General features: G+C 48.3%; 1 long non-coding RNA gene across 1 annotated transcript; it reads left to right on the top strand.

Moving 5' to 3' along the window:
• The first annotated feature begins 186 nt into the window (after nt 1-186).
• Nucleotides 187-3,842, top strand: LOC112614224. The gene is made up of 2 exons (XR_003117055.1): nt 187-289; nt 3,281-3,842. It is a non-coding gene; the product is annotated as an uncharacterized LOC112614224 (long non-coding RNA).
• Nucleotides 3,843-16,617: the final 12,775 nt, after the last annotated feature.

Here is a 16,617-nt window from a genome sequence, read left to right on the forward strand (position 1 = left end):
CGGCCCGCAGCCACCAATCAGGAGCGTGCTGGCAGAGCCGGCCAATGGTCGACGTCAGAAGGCGGGACCGCCGGGCGAACCGGCCCTCTGTATCAGCGAGGAGTGCGCATGCGTAGATAAAAGTAAATAAACGCTCTCATGAATGAATGGAGAAAATGGGTTAAATGAGAATAAATAATGGAACGCAGAGAGGTAAAGAACTTCCTCTTTCAACGCATCTCAAAATTTGGCGTGCATGCAGATCACCTGCAGAGTATGATTATTCATCTTTACATGGCCTTGTTTTGAGGTTAGTAAATACTGAAACGAATTAAGAGTCTGTGTTTATTGGGAGTGATCAATAATCCAGTCAGGAGATAAGGCTGGGGAGGCAGATGGGGAGAGCTGGCAAACTTGCCCTTTCTTTTATTATTATTTTTATTTATATTTTAATAGCATCAAATAATTTTAAGGTTAATAAAATATATTGCTATTTTCACAAAATAAATGCACATTTATTATAAAAAAAAAAAGAAAAGGAAAAATGTAGAATAAGAAAATAATTGTAAAAGCGGCTTATAGATATCCACTGTTAATTTTGAGGTATATTAGCCTCCAGGTTTTAAAATGTGTGTGTGTGTGTGTGTGTGTGTGTATTTTTTTTGAGACAGGGTCTCTGTTGCCCAGGATGGAGTGCAGTGGCACAGTGACAGCTCACTACAGCGTTCACCTCCCGGGCGTAGGTGATTCTCCCACCTCAGCCTCCTGAGTAACTAGGACTACAGGCGTGCACCACCATGTCCAGCTAATTTTTGTATTTTTTGTAGAGACAGGGTCTTACCATGTTGCCCAAGGTGGCCTTGAACTCCTGGGATCACGCAATCCTCCCTCCTTGGCCTCCCAAGGTGCTGGGATTACAGGTGTGAACCACCACGCCTGGCCTATTACTGATACATAAATAGTGTTTTGTATATTGTTTTCACTTAATAATGAACATCTTTCAGTATCAGCAAATGTCCATCTGCTTCCTCTTGACTTACTGCATAATACTCGATTTGTCTTATCACATTTTTTTTTTTTTTTGAGACAGAGTCTCCCTCTGTCGCCCAGGCTGGAGTGCAGTGGTGTGATCCCGGCTCACTGCAAGCTCCGCCTCCCAGGTTCATGCCATTCTCCTGCGTCAGCCTCCCGAGTAGCTGGGACTACAGGCGCCTGCCACCACACCTGGCTAATTTTTTGTATTTTTAGTAGAAACGGGGTTTCACCGTGTTAGCCAGGATGATCTCGATCTCCTGACCTCGTGACCCGCCTGCCTCAGCCTCCCAAAGTGCTGGGATTACAGGCGTGAGCCACCGCTCCTGGCCAAGTCTTATCACATATTAAACAAATATCCTATAGTTGGACATTAAGGCTATTTCCAATTTCTCACTTTATAAATATAACCACTGTGGACCTATTTAAAAGCTAAATCTTTCTTTTTTTTTGAGATGGAGTCTTGCTCTGTTGCCCAGGCTGGAGTTCAGTGGTGCCATCTCGGCTCACTGCAAGCTCTGCCCCCCGGGTTCATGCCATTCTCCTGCCTCAGCCTCCTGAGTAGCTGGGACTACAGGCGCCCACCACCACGTCCGGCTAATGTTTTGTATTTTTTTAGTAGAGACGGGGTTTCACTGTGTTAGCCAGGATGGTCTCGATCTCCTGACCTCGTGATCCACCTGTAAAAGCTAAATCTTTGTGCACATCTTTCAAATAAAATTCCCAGGAATTTCTCCCTAAAAATTGGATGTCCCCAGTCAGGAAAGTCCACAAATCCTAAATCAGGCGATCCTTAAAGTCAAGGTCAGTTCTTAAGAGAGACTTTGAATTCTGAGGGCCTCCTGCAGTACCAGGCATTCAGAGTATTCACCAAGAGCTTGATTTTTTTTTTCTTTTTTCTTTTTTTTTTTTTGAGACGGAGTCTTACTCTGTCACCCAGGCTGGAATGCAGTGGCGCGATCTCACCTCACTGCAACCTCCGCCTCCTGGGTTCAAGTGATTCTCCTGCCTCAGCCTCCTGAGTAGCTGGGACTACAGGTGCACGCCACATGCCTGGCTAATTTTTGTATTTTTTAGTAGAGACAGGGTTTCATCATATTGGCCAGGCTAGTCTCAAATTCCTGACCTCGTGATCTGCCCACCTCAGCCTCCCAAAGTGCTGGGATTACAGGCGTGATCCACCACACCCGGCCAAGAGCTTCATTTTTATAAAATTGAGCCAGGTCCTATTGTAAGAACTTTGTAGGAAGTATCCCATGTACCCCCACAGACCCTGAAAAGACTGTTCTACACAGGTGAGGAAACTGAGGCTTAAGGAAGCCAGGGGACTGGCCCATAGCCTCTATGAGGTTTTGGCCTCTACACCTAATATGGTTTAGCTGTGTCTCCACCCAAATCTCTTGCTGAATTGTACTTTCCATAATCCCCACATACCATGGGAAGGACCCCATGGGAGGTAATTGAATCATGGGGGCGGATACTCCCATGCTGTTCTTGTGATAGTGAGTGAGTTCTCACAAGATCTGATGGTTTTATAAGGTGCTTTTCCCCCTTTGCTCGGCACTTCTTCTTCCTGCTGCCACATAAGACGGACATGTTTGCTTCCCTTTCTGCCATAATTGTAAGTTTCCTGAGGCCTCCCAGCCATGCGGAACTGTGAATCAATTAAACCTCTTTCCTTTATAAACTCCCCAGTCTCGGGTAATTCTTTATAGCAGTGTGAGAGCTGAGTAATACAACACCTCAACCCTGACCTATAAAGTAACCCGGCTCCTAAGCTGAGAAGGGAGCAGGAACATTAACCAAGAGACAATCCAACCCGTTCATGCCCGGTGGGTCCTCACTGACCTTCCCCCAAGGTACCTTAAGGCCAGAGAAGTGATGGGGAAGGGAGTTAGGGTGAAGGCAGAAGCTCCCAGGCTTCTTATATGAGCCTGGGAATTCCCCATCATTGCCTTGGCCTCTAGATTGCCTACCCTACTCCCACAAGCCCAACACCCTGTTGCTGGCAGAGTGGTCTTTTCAAAACAAGTCTGGGCATATCAGCACCGGGTTTATAACACCTTGATGGTGTAATCCACACATCTGGAATGTGAGCTTTCCAGGCAGAGGGAACTGCACATGGAGGGGCCAGACAGGGGAGAGAAAGCAAGAAGCATGTAGCAAACTGCCAGTAGTTGAGAGTGGCTGGGACGCAGAGTAGAAATGGAGGACTTCGGATAGATGAGTCTGGCCCTACATAACCTCATTTCTTATCCCCATTTTACAGATGATGAAGCTGAGGTTCAAGCCAATGACAAGCCTGAAGCCACATGGCTAGTGAGTGGTAAGAGTCAGAACTCAAACCCAAATTCATCTGACCCCAAACTTCATGTATCTTGAACCACAGGCTCCATCTCACTGTTCACACTCTCACCCGCCTCCACCCATCAAAGGTGCCTCTAGACCTTTGCTTGTGTTGTTTGTTCTCTGCCTGACATGCCTCCCTGTCAGTCACTCTCAGTTGAAACCTGGCTTAGTCGTCAAGTGCCTGCTCACCAGCAAGACCTCTTCTCTTCAGGGAGCCTTTCTTGAGCCCCACAACTGGAATGAACCTCTTCCCTCCAGGCCAGTTTGCCGGTGCCCCTAATCCATGGTTTCCCAACCTCAGCCCTACTGACATTGGGGCTGGATAATCTTTGTCATGGGGGCTGTCCTGTGCACTGCAGGATGTTGAGCAGTATCCCACTCTCCACCCACTAGATACCATGGCACCCTCCTCAAGTTGAAACAACCAAAATATGTCTTCAGACATTGCCACTGTCCCCTAGGGTGCTAAATCACCTCTATGGAGAACCACTGCCCTAAGCTATAATACTCACTGCCCTCTGTTTTGAACCATAAATAGTTGAGTCTGTGTCTATCTTACCAGTAAAGCCTGGGTTCTCAAACTAAGTTGTCAGCAGCAGACAGACAGGTAACCCTGGTGTAGCAGGGGTAAACTGGCTGTCTGATGTCCTGGCAAAAGGGGTCCAGCACACTCAGCCAATGGTTGTCATGCAGGACTGTGGGCCCATTGTTGCTAGATCTGATTTTTCAAGACATTTTCTTTTGTTTTTGTTTTAGATGGAGTCTCATTCTGTCACCCAGGCTAGAGTGCAATGGCACGATCTCAGCTCACTGCAACTTCCACCTCCCAGGTTCAAGTGATTCTCCTGCCTCAGCCTTCCAAGTAGCTGGGATTACAGGCGCCTGCCACCATACCCAGCCAATTTTTTATATTTTTAGTAGAGATGGGGTTTCACCATGTTGGCCAGGCTGGTCTCGAACTCCCTACCTTAGATGATCCACCTGCCTCAGCCCCCCAAAGTGCTGGGATTACAGGTGTGAGCCACCGCACCTGGCTCAAGACATTTTCATGTATAATCTCCATGTTTAAAAAAAAATGCTGGCAATGAATTCAATTCTAAAACAAAGGAACAAAAACAAACCTCATGCCCCTGAAAGTCATCCGTGGACTGATTCTGGCCCATGGGCTTCCAATCTGCAAATTCTCTCTAGAACGTGAGCTCTGCTCCAGGCACCAAGGCAGCCTGCGTGTTCACTAATATGCAGCTCCTTAAATCTGCAAAACACCCAAGGGACTGTAGTGTTTCACCAGCTCCAGGAGTTGTGAAATCGGCATCTTAAATTACCGTCATGAGCAGACAACTGGGGTCTGTTGACACATGTTGGGTAAGCCTCCCCTCTAGGGAGGATTATTCCCCCTCCCCCGCACCACAATCCATCACCCTCACGCTCAGGCCTGAAGCAACCCCGTGTGCCAGCCTCCCCAAGCTCCAGCCCCCCAGTGAGATCAAATATCCTTGGAAGGGGGCTTCCTGCCACCTGCACCAGTGAGGACAAAGGTAAGGTGATAGGAATTGTAGGCCTTGGCTTTATCCTCCATCTGCCTGTTCACCAGTTCCCAGGCTGATCAGGTCAAGAATGCTTCTGGTTTCCAGAAACAAAGAACCCTACTAAGAAAAAGGGTTGCTGCACCCCAGCCTGGTCAACAAGAGCAAAACTCTGTCTTGAAGGAAAAAAAAAAAGAAAAGAAAATGGGTTGTTCTGGAAGGGTATCCATACAGTGACATCTTCGTAATAGCAAAGGCTGTTATTAGCTGAGCCCTTACTATGTGCCAAGCACCATGCCAGGCACTTCATGTGCAGAGACTCAGTTACTCCTCATGACAACCCTAAGAAGTAGATACTTTTCTTTTTTTTTTTTTTTTTGAGACAGAGTCTCACTCTGTCACCCAGGATGGAGTGCAGTGGCGTGATCTCGGCTCACTGCAAGCTCCACCTCCCAGGTTCATGCCATTCTCCTGCCTCAGCCTCCCAAGTAGCTGGGACTATAGGCGCCCACCACCACGCCCGGCTACTTTTTTGTATTTTTAGTAGAGACGGGGTTTCACCGTGTTAGCCAGGATGGTCTCGATCTCCTGACCTCGTGATCCGCCCGCCTCGGCCTCCCAAAGTGCTGGGATTACAGGCGTGAGCCACTGCGCCCAGCCAGTAGATACTTTCCTTAAGCCCAATTTAGAGATGAGGACATTGAGCCTTGGACAGGTGATGTGACCTACCCCAGACCACACAGCTAGGAGGAGGTAGAGCCAGGAACCAATCCCTACCCTGGGAACCCTTACAAAGGGTTCTTCTGATGTGTCTCAATAATCAGGATGGTGGTTCTTAACATAACGTCTTACCCACTATCCTGGATTGGCACCATGGAAGAATACTCTGGGAAATTTCTTTTTAAAATACAGGTTTTATGAAAACACACACACACACATACACACACACATACACACACACACACAAATTTTGAACTGTATTTAATGAAATGCCTGCCAAAGTATGCAAAGGGGCAGTGGATGGATGTCTCTTACTTTGGATGCAACTTACTTTGAAATGCAACAAGAAATAAGGTGGATGGATGGGTGGATAGAGGGAAGGACAGGTGGCTACAGCTGAGATAAGGCAACTAGAGTCAGCTGTTCATTGTGGAATCCGCATGGTGGGTGATTGGTGTTCACTGCACAGTTCTTTCAATAACGCAACATCTGGGAAGAACTGTAGGTCCCAGGGCTGCAGCACAGCCTTCCAGCATTGGTATATCTGGGGGTGGGACCCTAGAATGATTCTGGGGCCCAGCCCTCCCCCACTCAGTGACAAGCAAACTTCCTGCTGTCTCACTCACAGAGTATCACCAGGTCATGTGAAAGCCGATGCATCTTGGCCTCAAGAGGTGCCCTTTTTTGTCCACTTCACGCAGGCCCAGGGCTGGGCTCAAGGGAGCGTGGCTAGAATAGGGTAAAGTCACACCTCGGTGCCTGATGACTGACACTCCCGGGCCTCTGCACCGATGGTGATGTCTGCTGTCCTCGGCACACTGCCATGGTGTGAACAGAATGTTTGTGCCCTCTCCCCACAAATTCCTATGTTCCACTGTATATGGTTAACTATAATTTATTGCATAGTCTCAAAAAACTAGAAGAGACTGGATGTGGTGGCTCATGCCTGTAATCCCAGCACTTTGGGAGGCCAAGGTGGGCAGGAGTGACCTCAGGAGTTTAAGACCAGCCTAGCAAACATGGTGAAACCCCATCTCTACTAAAAATACAAAAGTTAGCTGGGCGTGGTGGTGGGTACCTGTGATCCCAGCTACTCAGGAGGCTTGGGCAGGAGAATCGCTTGAACCTGGGAGGCGGAGGCTGCAGTGAGCCAAGATTGTGCTCCTGCACTCCAGTCTGCGCGACAAGAGCAACACTCCGTCTCAAAAAAAAAAAAAGGAAAAAATACAAGAAGAAAATTTTAAAAAGGGAAAGAAAAAGAAAGTTAATTCCCAATGTGAAAGTGTTAGGAGGTAGGTCTTTTGTGAGGTGGTTAAGTCTCATGAATAAGGGTGGAGCCCTCATGAATGGGATTAGTGTCCTTTTAAGAGGGGTCCCCGGAGAGCTCTTTTACCCCTTCCACCTTGTGAAGACACAGTGAGCCAGAGTTTGAGTCCTTACCAGACCCTGAATCTCCCAGTGCCTTGATCTTGGACTTCCCACCTCCAGAACTATGAGCAGCCTGGGCACAGTGGCTCACACCTGTAATCCCAGCACTTTGGGAGGCTGAGGTGGGAGGATCATATGAGCCCAGGAGATAGAGGCTGCAGTGAGCCATGAATGCACCACTGCACTCCAGCCTAGGCAACAGAGCAAGACCCCCATCTCAAAAAGAAATTATGAGCAATACATTTCTGTTGTAAGTTACCTAGTCTATGGTATTTTGTTTTAAAGCCTAAACTGACTGTTACACATTTCCAGCTCTCTGGAGGAGGCTTGAAGCACAACCTACATCTTGCATATGATAATAACAGTAATGCTTCCTCTACTACTATAGGCCAAGCACGCTGCTAGCCGCTATGGTATATTCCAGCTCATTTCATCCAAAACCCCTGCCAGAGACCTACTTCTGCCCTAACCCTAACCCTTTATAGGAGAAAAATAAACTGAGGCTCAAAAAGGCACTAAGCCTACAATAATCAAACCTGTGTGGTACTGACATAAGAAAAGACATATATAGGCCGGGCGCGGTGGCTCAAGCCTGTAATCCCAGCACTTTGGGAGGCCGAGACGGGCGGATCACGAGGTCAGGAGATCGAGACCATCCTGGCTAACACGGTGAAACCCCGTCTCTACTAAAAAATACAAAAAACTAGCCGGGCGAGGTGGCGGGCGCCTGTAGTCCCAGCTACTCGGGAGGCTGAGGCAGGAGAATGGCGTAAACCCGGGAGGGGGACTTTGCAGTGAGCTGAGATCCGGCCACTGCACTCCAGCCTGGGTGACACAGCAAGACTCCGTCTCAGAAAAAAAAAAAAAAAAAAAAGAAAAGACATATATAGATCCAGAGGATAAAATGAGTGTCCAGAAATAAATCCATACATCTATTCCTTTTCTTTCTTTTTTTTTTTTTCAGACAAAGTCTTGTTCTGGCACCCAGGCTGGAGTGCAGTGGCGTGACCTCGGCTCACTGCAACCTCCGCCTCCCAGGTTCAAGCGATTTTCCCGCCTCAGCTTCCTAAGTAGCTGGGACTACAGGCAAGCACCACCACGCCCAGCTAATCTTTGTTTTTTTGTTTTGTTTTTTGTTTTTTAAGTGGAGTTTCACTCTTGTTGCTCAGGCTGGAGTGTAGTGGCGCGATCTCAGCTCACTGCAACCTCTGCCTCCCAAGTTCAAGTGATTCTTCTGCCTCAGCCTCCCCAGTAGCTGAGATCACAGGCATGTGCCACCACGCCCAGCTAATTTTGTATTTTTAGTAGAGACAGGGTTTCTCCATGTTGGTCAGGCTGGTCTCGAACTCCTGACCTCAGGTGATCCGCCCGCCTCGGCTTCCCAAAGTGCTGGGATTACAGGCATGAGCCACCACGCAAAGCCATCTTTGTACTTTTAGTAGACATGGGGTTTCACTGTATTGGCTAGGCTGGTCTCAAACTTCTGATCTCAGGTGATCTGTCCACCTTGGCCTCCCAAAGTGCTGGGATTACAGGCATGAGCCATCGCACCCAGCCCCCAGTGGCTTTTCAACAAGGGCCAACAAGATCATTCCGTGGGAAAAGAATCATTTAATAAATAATGCCAGAACAATAAGAAAAAGAAGAAAGTTCAGCCTCTCTGTCTACATATAGAATGCACCAACGGCCAAAATATAAGTGCTAAAACTATAATACTCCTAAAACAGAAGGGTCAATGTTCACAACCTTGGGTTTGGCGATGGATCTTTAGAGATGACAGCAAAAACACAAGCAATAAAAGAAAAAAATAAATTGGACTTTATAAAAAGTAAAACTTTTGGCCGGGCGCGGTGGCTCAAGCCTGTAATCCCAGCACTTTGGGAGGCCGAGACGGGCGGATCATGAGGTCAGGAGATCGAGACCATCCTGGCTAACACGGTGAAATCCCGTCTCTACTAAAAAATACAAAAAACTAGCCAGGCGAAGTGACGGGTGCCTGTAGTCTCAGCTACTCGGGAGGCTGAGGCAGGAGAATGGCGTGAACCCGAGAGGAGGAGCTTGCAGTGAGCTGAGATCCGGCCACTGCACTCCAGCCTGGGTGACAGAGCAAGACTCCGTCTCAAAAAAAAAAAAAAAAAAAAAAAAAGTAAAACTTTTGTGCATCAAAGGACATTATCCAAAAAGTGAAGACAATTCACAGGATGGGAAAAAATATTTGCAAGTCATATATCTGATGAGGGTCTAGTATCTAGAATATATAAAGAACACTTGCAACTCAACAACAACAACAACAAAAACAATTTAAAAATGAGCAAAGGACTTAAACAGACATTTCTCCAAAGAAGGTATATGGTATGGTTTGGATGTGGTTTTTCCTTCCAAATCTCATGTTGAAATGTGACATCATTCCAGTATTGGAGGTTGGGCCTAGTGGGAGGTGTCTGGGTTATGGGGGTGGATCTCTCATGAATGGCTTGGTGCTGTCCTTGCAGCAATGAGTTCTCTATGAGTTCATCTGACGTCTAGTTGTTTAAAAGAGCCTGGCACCTCCTGCCTTCTCTCTCACCACGTGACATGCCTGCTCCTGCTCTACCTTCCATCAAGAGTAAAAGCTTCCTGAGGCCTCACCATAATCTGAACAGATACTGGTGCCATGCTTGTACAGCCTGCAGAACTGTGAGCCAAATAAACCTCTTTTCTTTATTATTTTATTTTTCGAGACGGGATCTCACTCTGTCACCCATGCTAGAGTGCAATGGTGTGATCATAGCTCACTGCAGCCTCAGTCTCCCAGACTCAAGCGATCTTCCCACCTCAGCTTCCCAAGTACTTGGGACTATAGGTGCACGCCACCTAATTTTTGGTAGCTAACTTTTTGTTTTTATTTATAATAGAGACGAGGTCTCGCTATGTTGCCCAGGCTGTTCTCAAATTCCTGAGCTCAAGTGATCTTCTCACCTTAGCCTCCCAAAGTGCTGGGATTACAGGCATAAGCCACTGCACCTGGCCCTTTTTTTTTTTTTTTTTTTTTTGAGAGGGAGTCTCACTCTGTCACCCAGGCTGAAGTGCAGTGGCTTGACTGTCTCAGCCTCCCGAATTGCTGGGACTACAGGCATGTACCACCATACCCAGCTAATTTTTGTATATTTAGTAGAGACGAGGTTTCACCATGTTGGCCAGGTTGGTCTTGAACTCCTGACCTCAAGTGATCTACCCACCTCGGCCTCCCAAAATGCTGGGATTATACATGTGAGCCACCGCACCTGACCCTCTTTTCTTTATGAGTTACCCAGCCTCAAGTATTCCTTTATAGCAACGAGAGTGGACTAACACCGTATACAAATGGCCAGTGAGCACAGGAAAGGATGCTCAGTATCATTAGTCACTAGGGAAATGCAAAAAAGTACTCAGCTGAATTCGAGACTGGATCTGCCTAACTCCACAGACCGGGGCTCCTGGGTCTGTTCCCTTCCTGTCCTCACACCTGTCCACACCTTCTAAGGGCCCGTCTAGGGAGCTGAAGCAGCCAGGCCTCCCAGGGGTGGCATGGCCATGGTGGGGCTGCAGATGATGAGATTCAGTCTTGGTGAAATCTAAAAACTCGATAGCCAATATCCCTACACAAACAGTCCTGGTCTGTTTGGGGTTGCTGCTGGATCCCAAAACAATGCCTGAGGCATAGCTGTTCAGTACATATTTATTGAATGAATGAAAGAATGAATGACACGGTTATGGCTTGAGAAGGGTAACAGGTCAGGTTCCCAAGGAACCCACAGATGAGTGAGCAGGTTTATTGAGGAGTGCTCTTGGAGGCAGCACCTGCGTGGGAGTGAGGTCAGCAGGACCAGGCCGAGGAGTTGAGCTGCGATGCAGTCACAACAAAGGCCTCAGTTATCTCTGGGGAAAGTTCTGGACCTGGAATAGTACTGTAGAGCTGTCCTGCCTGGGGAAAAGGGGGCCGGGCTTTTGTACTCCATATTCAACAGTCATTGAAGGTGTGCTGTCCCGTGGGGTGGTGGGTCTAGGGTGCCATGCCTAGCGAGGGACTCACCTGGGCACTAACCATCAGCGACCAGCTCTCCCAGCAGCTGGGGAGTGACTGCATCTGTCTAGAGGGGGGACCTGGGCACATACCAGTGTCCACTGCAGCAGGCATTTGGTCCTCTCTCTCCTTGGGCTCAGTTTAACTCAGCTGCATTTAGTTACCACTAACATCCATCCATCCATTCATTCATTTATTCATTCATTCAACAAACATGTAGTAAGCACCTACTATATGCCAGATGCCGTGCCAGCCCCTGGGGCTATGGAGACATACAAGGCAGATGCAGCCCCTGCCAAAGGAAGCAACAGTCAAGTGGGGTGACAGACACAGAAACAGACACTACAAGATCAGATCGCTGCCTTCATCTCCCACTCACTGCCCTGCTGTTCCTAGACATGCCAGGTAACCTCCTGCCTCAGGACCTTTGCTCATACCGCGTCTTTGAAATCCATTGTATAACTAACACTGACAGCTCATCTCAACTCATATTAAGCTACCATTCAAGTGTTCAGTCACCCCATGTGGCTTGTGGCTTCTGTATTAGAGCACCTCTGAGTAGAGGAAGGCAGGGGCTTTTTTTCTGTTGGCTACAGGTCCCTGGACATGAATTATCCACATTTTCCTCAACTTTTCAATAAACCAAGAAGGAGACCTGCTCCGTCACTGGCAGGACTGTGAACTCCCTGTGAAAACATCTGTTTGCAGCCCCCCACCATGTCCTTGTCATTAATTTCATTTAAAAAATTATCTTGTTTTAAGACAGAGTCTTGCTCTGTCGCCCAAGCTGGAGTGCAGTGGCATGATCATAGCCCACTGCAGCCTCGACCTCCTGGGCTCAGGTAATCCTGCCTCAGCCTCCTGAGTAGCAGAGACCACAGGTGCATGCCACCACACCTGGCTAATTTTTAAATTATTTGTAGGCCAGGCGCGGTGGCTCAAGCCTGTAATCCCAGCACTTTGGGAGGCCGAGACGGGCGGATCACGAGGTCAGGAGATCGAGACCATCCTGGCTAACACGGTGAAACCCCGTCTCTACTAAAAAATACAGAAAACTAGCCGGGCGAGGTGGCGGGCGCCTGTAGTCCCAGCTACTTGGGAGGCTGAGGCAGGAGAATGGCATGAACCCGGGAGGCGGAGCTTGCAGTGAGCTGAGATCCGGCCACTGCACTCCAGCCTGGGCGGCAAAGCGAGACTCCGTCTCAAAAAAAAAAAAAAAAAAAAAAAATTATTTGTAAACACGGGGTCATCACTATGCTGCCCAGGCTGCTCTCAAACTCTGGGGCTCAAGTGATCCTCCCTCCCTACTCTCCCAAAGCGCTGGGATTACAGATTTGAGCCACTATGCCTGGCCAAAGTTAGCTTTAATTCAGCACTTACTGTGTGCCTGACACTGTTGTAGTCTTTGCATAAGTTACCTCACCTTTTTTTTTTTTTTTTTTTTTTTTTTTTGAGACAGAGTTTCCCTCTTGTCGCCCAGGCTGGAGTGCAATGGCGCAATCTTGGCTCACTGCAACCTCCTCATTCCGGGTTCAAGCAATTCTGCCTCAGCCTCCCAAGTAGCTGAGATTACAGGCGCCTGGAACCATGCCCAGCTACCTTTTTTTTTTGTTTTTTGTTTTTTGGTTTTTTTTTTGAGATGGAGTTGCGCTCTGTCGCCCAGGCTGGAGTGCAATGGCCGAATCTCAGCTCACTGCAAGCTCCGCCTCCCGGGTTTACGCCATTCTCCTGCCTCAGCCTCCTGAGTAGCTGGGACTACAGGCGCCCGCCACCGCACCCGGCTAGTTTTTTGTATTTTTTACTAGAGACGGGGTTTCACCGTGTTAGCCAGGATGGTCTCGATCTCCTGACCTCGTGATCCGCCCGTCTCGGCCTCCCAAAGTGCTGGGATTACAGGCTTGAGCCACCGCGCCTGGCCTTTTTTTCTGTATTTTTAGTAAAGACGGGTTTCACCATGTTGGCCAGGCTGGTCTCGAGCTCCTGACCTCAGGTGATCCGCCCACCTCAGCCTCCCAAAGTGCTGAGATTATAGGCGTGAGCCACTGTGCCTGGCCATGTTACCTCATTTAAGCCTCTTGATCATTCTGTACAGCAGACACAATGATTGTACCCATTTTACAGATGAAGAAACTGAGGTTCAGAGAGGTCAAAGAACGTGCTCAAAATCACACAGCTTGTGCAAGGAAGAACCTGATACGAAACCCTGGCAGGCTGGCTCCAGAGCTTGTGTTCCTAATGTGTTCTCACTCATTCACACTCAGTCATTCAACAAACACTGACCACTGGAATCAAGGTGGAGGTACATGGGGCTGGCAAGTCAGGAGCTCTGGGGCCAACTGTTTCTCTGCCACTGCATGGTTGAGTGGCCTTGGGCAAGACTCTGTTCCTCTCTGAGCCTCACTTTCCCCTTCTGTGGAATAAAGGGACTGAACCATCCTAACTCGTTTTTTCTACAGAGAGGACCTCTGTCTACCGCCAGACTTGATAATGAATTCCCCAGGAGTCCAACATTTGGCCCTAAAAAGGGGGTTCAAGGAAATCCTCACACCCCACCCCTTGCAACAGCACTGGCCAATGGCCCCCGTGCTGCAGGTAAAACCATGGCCAAAGATATGGATGAAACAAAATCCAGCCCAAAAACAAAAGGCAAACATTTATTGAGCACTTACTCTGTGCCTCATGTGTCTCATTTCATCCTCACAATAACCCAATGGAGTTTTATACCCATTTTACAAAAGTGGGAGATTGAGGTCTACAGAGGTTTAACTTACCCAGGTCAAAAAGAGCAGAATCACATCCGCTCACCATACAACCCAGCGTTTCCACTTCTGGGTGTCTAACCTAGAGAAATAAAAACTTAGATTCAAGGCGGAGTGTGGCATCTCACGCCTGTAGTCCTAGCACTTTGAGAGGTCGAGGTGGGAGGATCACTTAACCCCTGAGGTCCAGGCCACAGTGACCTATGATGACAGTACTGCACTCCCGCCTGGGCAACATAGCAAGACCCTATGACAAAAAGAAAAGAAAACTTAGGTTCACACAAAAACCTATACATAGATGTTTAGGGCAGTCTATTCATCATCACCCCAAACTGGAGACAACCCGATTTAACAGAGGAATTTAACAAGCTGTGGTACATCCATACCATAAACTACTACTCAGCAATGAAAAGGCGTGGACTGCCAATACAACCAGCAACTTGGATGAATCTCAAATACTTGGTGTTGGGCAAAAGAAGCCAGACCCAAAAGTTCACATCTACAGGGTTCCATTCATCTGACATTCGCGCATAGCTAAAACTCTAGGGACGGAAAACAGACCAGTGGTTGTCAGGAACTGGGAACAGGGGAGGGGACGACAACAAAAAGGTAGCAAGTGGGAATTTTTTTGGGGGGGATGAAATTATTTTGTGTACTGGTTGTGGTGGTGGTTAGATGACTCTCAGCTGTGTTTAAATTTAGAGAATGGGGGCCAGGCGTGGTAGCTCATGCCTGTAATCCCAGCACTTTGGGAGGCAGACGCGGGCGGATCACGAGGTCAGGAGATCGAGACCATCCTGGCTAACACGGTGAAACCCCGTCTCTACTAAAAATGCAAAAAATTACCCAGATGTGATGGCGGGTGCCTATAATCCCAGCTACTCAGGAGGCTGAGACAGGAGAATGGCGTGAACCCAGGGGACAGACCTTGCAGTAAGCCGAGATCACGCCACTACATTCCAGCCTGGGCAACAGAGCAAGGCTCTGTTTCAAAAAAAAAAAATTTAGAGATTGGGGGCGCCAGGCGCAGTGGCTCACGCCTGTAATCCCAGCACTTTAGGAGGCCGAGGCGGGCGGATCACAAGGTCAGGAGATTGAGACCATCCTGGCTAACATGGTGAAACCCTGTCTCTACTAAAAATACAAAAAATTAGCCAGGTGTGGTGGCACACACCTGTAATCCCAGCTACTCGGGAGGCTGAGCCAGGAGAATTGCTTGAACCTGGGAGGCAGAAGTTGCAGTGAGCCGAGATTGCACCACTGCACTCCAGCCTGGGCAACAGAGACAGATTCTGTCTCAAACAAACAAACAAACAAACAACAACAACAAAAATTTATAGAATGCGGCTGGGCGTGGTGGCTCACACCTGTAATCTCAGCACCTTGGGAGGCTGAGGTGGGTGGATCACTTGAGGTAAGGAGTTCAAGATCAGCCTGGCCAGCATGGCAAAGCCCTGTCTCTTCCAAAAAATACAAAAATTAGCCAGGCATGGTGGTGGGCGCCATGTAGTCCCAGCTACTTGGGAGGCTAAGGTGGGAGAATCGCTTGAACCTGGGAGGTTGCAATGAGCTGAGATCACACCACTATACTCTAGCCTGGTCAACAGAGTGGGACTCTGTATAAAAAAAGAAAAAGGAAAAAAAAAAAAAAAAGGCCAGGCACAGTGGCTCAAGCCTGTAATCCCAGCACTCTGGGAGGCCGAGACGGGCGGATCACTAGGTCAGGAGATCGAGACCATCCTGGCTAACACGGTGAAACCCCGTCTCTGCTAAAAAATACAAAAAACTAGCCGGGCGAGGTGGCGGGCGCCTGTAGTCCCAGCTACTCGGGAGGCTAAGGCAGGAGAATGGCGTGAACCCGCGAGGCAAAGCTTGCAGTTAGCTGAGATCTGGCCACTGCACTCCAGCCTGGGCAACAGAGCGAGATTCCATCTCAAAAAAAAAAAAAAAATTATAGAAAGGCACGTACATACCCAGAACAGAATCCCATCTCCACGCAAATGACAACTTGTCACAGGTGGTGGCCCAGCTGGAAAACACTTGTTTCCTCTTCAGGGACTTCAGTCAAGAAAGCCCAGTAGTACCTAAGTTAACTACCAAGGAGAAGAGGGAGTGGAGAATGACTGCTTAATGGCTACGGAGTTTCCTTTGGGAACGATGAAAATGTTTTCCAACTAAAGAGAGGTGGCAGTTGCACAACGCTGTAAATGTACTAAACACCAATGAGTTGTTCATTTCAAATTAGTAAATGTTATGTTATGTGAGTTTCACTTCCACTTATTAAAAATGGGTTCCAGGCCATGCTCACGCCTATAATCCCAACATTTTGGAAGGCCAAAGCGGGAGGATCGCTTGAGCCCAGGAGTTCAAGACCAGGCTGGATAACAGAGGGAGACCCCCGTCTCTACAAAAAATTAACAAAATAGCTGGGCGTGGTGTTGTGTGCCTGTAGTCCCAGCTACTCCGGAGGCTGAGGTGGTAGGATCACTTGAGTCTAGGAAGTTGAGGCTGCAGTGAGCTGTGATCGTGCCACTGCACTGCAGCTTGGATGACAGAGCAAGACCCTGTCTCTAAAAAAAATAAGTAAGTAAGAAAGGTTGGACCCCCACCCCCCATCCCCCCACCCCACCCCCGTCAAAATAGTATCCAGGGGTAACTGTGCCCTAAATCTACCCCCAAGCAATTCAGGCCCTTGGAGAGGTTAAGTAACTTACTCAAGGCCACACAGCCAGGAAGAGGTTGGCGCTGAAATCAGCCTGCCTTCAAAGCTCCGGTTCTTTCT

The sequence above is a fragment of the Theropithecus gelada genome, chromosome 20 (genome assembly GCF_003255815.1).
Source record: "Theropithecus gelada isolate Dixy chromosome 20, Tgel_1.0, whole genome shotgun sequence".
Taxonomy (NCBI): Eukaryota; Metazoa; Chordata; class Mammalia; order Primates; family Cercopithecidae; genus Theropithecus; species Theropithecus gelada.